The sequence below is a fragment of the Camelus bactrianus genome, chromosome X (assembly GCF_048773025.1).
Source record: "Camelus bactrianus isolate YW-2024 breed Bactrian camel chromosome X, ASM4877302v1, whole genome shotgun sequence".
Taxonomy (NCBI): Eukaryota; Metazoa; Chordata; class Mammalia; order Artiodactyla; family Camelidae; genus Camelus; species Camelus bactrianus.
This window is the reverse complement of record NC_133575.1, coordinates 13,817,029-13,822,961: the sequence shown is the minus strand read 5'-3', so window position 1 is coordinate 13,822,961 and position 5,933 is coordinate 13,817,029.

Genomic DNA, 5,933 nt, shown 5'->3' with positions numbered 1-5,933 from the left:
ACAGAGAGTAATTGATGGAGCCCAGATTCAAACTTAGGTGTGTGACTCCAGAAGCTTCTTTGAATGGATTAATTTGATGGCCAATGGAGAGGCAAGAAATGTGTCATGGGGCTTCAGAGGGAGACACACTTAATTACTAGTGCCATATCAAGACAGGCAAGAAATGAGAGAACTGGCAAAATGATAGCTTCCTGAGAGAATTAAAGATTGGCCAAGAATCTAGGTCCTCCTGGGCATCTGTGAGCTGAGAGAAAGCTAGAGATCCTTAGAAGCTCTTCTGGATTTCGTTCTGTCCTGCCCAAAGGATGCTAGGTGGGCAAGCAATTGACAAAGCTCATGGAAACCTGGCTCTCCTCTTGTGTTGGTCAGCGTAACCTTAGAGGTCATACTCTCTCCACCATCTGCTTCTCCCTATCTCTCCCTGGTTCCTCGTATCTTCTTATTATTCTCCAAGAAAACGCTTTAGTGCACCATTTTCTCTCTTAATCATTCATCTCAAAAAGTACATACAATCCTGTGGCTTCTAAAACTGCACTCAAATCTGAATCAGCAGCTGTGACTTGCCTCCCAAGCCCCCAGTCTCAAATCTCTGGCTTAATGGATTGGCCACTTAGATGTTACTTTGGGCTCAAAATTTATACTAGTGAAATAATCTTTCCCAAAGCTGCCTGCCTCTCCCAACACCATTTACTGTTCTTAAAGACATCATTATTCTGTCAATCCTCGGAGCCCTCTTCAATTTTGTTAGTCTTCTGGATGCACCGGTTGCGAGTTCTATCAATGATTTCCCAGTTTCTTTTCCTTTCTTTCCTATTTTCACTCCTGCAGCCATGGTCATTGTTCAGGCCACTGCCTCCACAATGACTTTGACCTCTGAACAGTTTTTCCTGCCTCTGGCTGTCTCTCCCCTTCAGTCCACCCTGTGTGGATCTGCCTAAATCACAGCTTGGATCTTGTTACTGCTTGGCTAAGAAAAGCTATGACTGCCCACGCTCTACAAAGAAAGATCTAGGCTCCTCAAGGGACTTTGAAGGCCTTCTGTAAGCTGCTCTTTACCTATTTAAAAATAGAAGCATGAGCAGAATGATCCACAGGAGGAGAAGCTTTGGACTTAATAGAGTCCTGCTCCAACCAGCTTGCCATCCTGGGCCAAAACTTTGGGCTTGCCCAACACTCTGCTGGCCATTCAGGATGCCCCACACTGACCACTGTGCGTTGAGACATTCCATTTTCACTCTTTGGAGTACTAACCCTCTTCCCACCTACCATATGGATCCCAGGCAGCATCAAGTCCTCATCCCATACTCACTCGTCCACAAGGCTTTCCCAGAATCTTCCTAGCACTCCTTCCCTCTTCTGACTGTCTCTAAAGCACTCATTTGGGCATGAAACTTCTACTGTCATTACTAGATTTCTTTCACTGGCATGTTGAATTGTCAGTTTTCTCTTTATCTTTGTATGGTCAGCACCAAGCAAGCACTAAAGTGTAGTATAAAGTTATACTGCATGATTCTCTGCATGATAGATAACACTGTTACATTTTTTAATATTTCAAACATATAGAAGAGTATAGACACCGATATAACAATCATGCTACCAACACCCAGATTTAACAGATGCTAATATTTAACAAAATTTGCTTCAGAAATCTTCAAAAAGAAAATTAAAACATTACAGAGAACAATTAAAGCTTGCCTCCTCCTCCATCCCATATGTATACTTGCTCCTTTCCTTTCTCTCCAGAGGTCACCAGTGTCCTCATTCCCATGAATGTTTGTACTTTTAATGATATGTGTATATTTCCATAAAGAATAATATCTATACTGGTGTGCTGTAAAATTTTATACAAATATCATATTGTATCTATTATTTCTGATGTGACTCTTTTTTTTCACCTAAAGTTATGTTTTTGAGATTTATTCATTGTGCCTTTGCAGCAGTTGAATCAATCAGTCCCTATGAGAAAGAGATGGTGAAACCAAAAGATTTAACTGAAGGGATTCTATCTAGAGGTGTGGGGGGAGTTCCTTTGCTGCCAGAGAGTGACCTTTATTACAAAGCGAGGTGACAAATTAATGCCCCAAAAGGCATTATGATGGTGAAATACGTTACCTCCTAAGAGCATTTGTGTTTTAGGCACTAGTTCAAATGCCTGGGGCTCTAACAATGGATTTTATGACGCAATATCAGAGAACCTTTCTGACACAACACGTAGAAATGTGACTTCTTGCTCTCTTTCCAGAGGAAAGTCCTGTCTTCTTTTTCACCTCTTCCTCCACAAACTTATTTTATTTTTCCTTATCCGGAAGAGCTCCTAATCTTCTGAACTTGGAGATGGAGATTTTAAATAGGTCCATGTCTAAAGGAAGATTGTTCCATCCTGCCTGTTTCCCCAGCTTCTTCCTAGTTGTAGGAAAAAGAGTCGCTTTAGTGTTGTGCCACAGTGCCATCTGCTGCCCGAAAGTGCGAGGCACCGCAAATTTCTTTAGCTTGTATTTTACAAGAGCTGTTTTTTTCTTAAAGGGGACGAAGATTATTTTGGTTTGCTTTGCATTTTGTAACACTGAGTAACATCTGCACTTCTACATAACCGAAAACATTCCCAAAGCTTTTGATCAGCTAAGAAGACACTGCCCAAGGAGTGCATTCTGTCTCAGGGGGTCTGAGTCTGATTTTTAACAAGCTCTCCCAAGATCTCAGCGCCCGTGGTCCCAGAGCCACATTTGAGTAGTGAAGGGGGTAGAACAGAGTAGCACAAGCGCCTGGGCAGTGGACTTTTACAGGTAAACCTCCTTTGGAGATGCATTTTTAAAATAGGTTCGTATTCAGCCCAAGATTGCTGTTTGATTTTGCGTTTCCCTGGCTTCCTCCTAGCTACACAGAAAACAGTTCCTTATAGTTGTCCCACAGTGCCATCTATTGTCTGAGAGTGGCAGGCGCCTGAAAGTTATTTTACTGCGTACCGTATTTTATCAGAGGAGTTCCAAGATTACCTGTTTCTTTGGTGTGTTTTGCTTTGTAACACTAATAAACTTCCACAGTTTTATATAACTAAAACTTTCAAAGAGCCTAAAAGTTCTTTAGGAGCATTTAAATAAAGGTTTTTGAATTTCTTTGAGCTCTTGAATAAAGTTAAATTTTTATTTTTATTATGTCTTCATTTGATGGTGCCAGAAATGAGGTTTTCATTCAATTAGGCTGTTGGGGAAGGAAAAATAATTTTCCCTCTACCCTTCTAAGTCCTTGGCTGAGACCTTCCTGTAATACAAGACAGATTAACAGAAGAAAAACAAACAGAAGTTTAATAATATATATTCCCCTGTATACATGGGAGAGACCCAGAAAAAATGGGTAACACTTGGAAATGGATCAAGCCATCACCTTACATATCATCTCCAGCTAAAGACAAAAGAAGATGAGGAGTGGGGGAGGTTATGGGAGGTTACCAGGCAAAGAACAGTAAACAAAGGTAAGGATATTATGCAGATTTAACTCCTAGCCTTCTTCATTGGTAAGAGTTTCTAGAAATTGAGAGTCATCATCTTCCTAGTACAGAGAGGGAGATACCCTTACAAATGGAGATTTCAGTTATAAATGTAAATGTCTTTTATGAGAAGGTAACTTCTACTTGACTTTCAGAGCTTTTCCTACGTCTGCTGTTTCTCAAAAACAGCAAGCTCAAAATAATTCTTAAGCCATGGGGCATATTTGGGGGTAAAATATTCTGCTCCCCTTCAAGGCTTTCACTCCATCAGTATCTTTGCAGCATCTATCAGGGGCTAAGTTCTGCACCTGGACCTTTGCAGGGATTCATATGTAATGAGAGCTCCCCAGGGATAGGGCTGGAGCAGTACAAAATCTGGGTTGGGTGCGAGGGAGCTGCTGGAGCTTCCTCTTGGGAGAGAGAAAGCTCAGAGGGGCTTCTTGGTGCTGCTTGGGGAAAGACACCCGACAGGGGACATCTCTCACCTTCCCAGGTCTGGAAAGTAATCTGCTCTAGTAGGCACATTTACAGGCCACACCTAGCATCAGAGCACCAACCAGAAAGACACTCTCACAGATGAATCAGCTGTGGATTTGAGCCAGGGTTCTCCAGTCTGCAAAACCCCCAGTGAATTCTGGGCAGAAGCAATGAAAGTGGCTCTCTGTCCACTTGGAGTAACCCTTTGTCACAAGGGCACAAATTTGGGATTGCTTTTGTGCCAAACTCCTACAGAGTTTATAATGAAAACATTTTCTTTCTTTTTAAAAAATCGTCCTCCTTTACCTATAGGGCTTAGGCCTGGTTCTAAGGAAGCAAGGCCATAAGATAAATTTGAGTGATCAATTTCCTTCTGTAGGTTACTCCTCACATAGCCAAGGCTCTGTCACTGCACCAAGTTTGATCCTCTGTTCCTGTCGGGTGAGTTTGTTCCTAGGAGGCTCCTTAAGCTGTGCCTGGGTTTGTACCCTTTCAGTTGCAAGAGTCAGAAACCCAAGTCAACTGGCTTAAGCAAAAAAAAAAAAAAAAAAAAAAAAAAAAAGAACTGTATTGGCTTGTGATACTGGGAAATCTGGAGGTGAACTTCAAGCATGGAAGGATCCAGGGGCCCACAAGCTGTTAACAGGGTTTTGTCTATTTTTAACCCTTAGCTCTGCTTTTTACTTTTTTTGGCTTCATTCTCTCTCAGTTTACAAGGGGTTCCTCCATATGAGTGGGAACATGACCAGCAAAATCTTCAAGCTTATAGCATCACAGCTTGAAATCCAAGGAAAATGTAAGGGTGGGTCTCATTCCCAGCACACATATATGTGATTCTCAGAGGTGCACTCTGACAAGCCTCATTTGAGTCATATGCCTATCCCTTGAACAAATTAGTGGCCAAGGGGATGGGATAGTGAAGTCAGATGCTGTTGTAGCCTACCTCTAAGATGACCCCCAATGATCCCCACCTCTTGGTATTAATGCTCTTGTGTATGGTCCCCTAACATTTTATCAGGCTGCTTTGTGTGATCAATAGAAAAAGGCAGATGTGATGGTGTGTGACTTCTGACATCAGGTTATAAAAGGCACTGCAGCTTCCTTTTGGCCTTTCTCTTGGACCATTCCCTCTGAGGAAAGCCAGCTGCATGTCCTGAAGAGAGGCCCATGTGGGAGGAACTAAGGTCTCTGGTCAATAGCCAGAAAGGAACTGAGGCCTCTGCTAACAGCCGCATGAGTGAGCTTAGAAGCAGATCTTCCAGTCCTAGTCTAACGTTCAGATGACTTTTGTCCCAGTCTACATCTGGACTGCTACCTCATGAGACACCCTGAGCCAGAGCCACCTAGGTAAGCCACTTCCAAATTCTTGATCCATAGATATTGTAAGATAATAAACGTTCACTGTTGTGAGCTACTAAGTTCTCAAGGAATTTGTTATGCAGCAGTAGATGACTAGCACATATGCCAACTTTTGTGATCAGGGAAATCAAATAATATAATTGAAAGCCTCACAAGAACCAGAACCAAACCAAACGGGACAAGCAGACGTTTCCCAAAGGAAAGCTGGGGAGCCAATACCAGAAAAATGGAGATCTTGCTGATCCTTGAAAGGATGCTGAGCAGGCCACAATAACAGTTCTCCACACCACTCCTCATACGGGTAGGAGTTCAGCCACCTGTCAGACCTTCAAACCTGCCCAGGTTGGCCTGAAGCTCAATGATGGCCTTGACTCCGGTTACTACTACCGCTACTACTACTACTAGAAGATTAATTATCAAATGTCCTAAAATATTCCTGGTCCTAATTTTCCCTGTTACCAAGAGATGGGTCTTGGCTGCTGGCTGTGTAACCGTGGATAAGTTACCTAAGACTCAGCTCTCTCATCTGTAAAATGGGGTAACAGTTGTATCCACCTCTTGGGGTGATGCTGAGGATTAAATAAGCATATATGCTTAGCCCAGCACTTCCTAT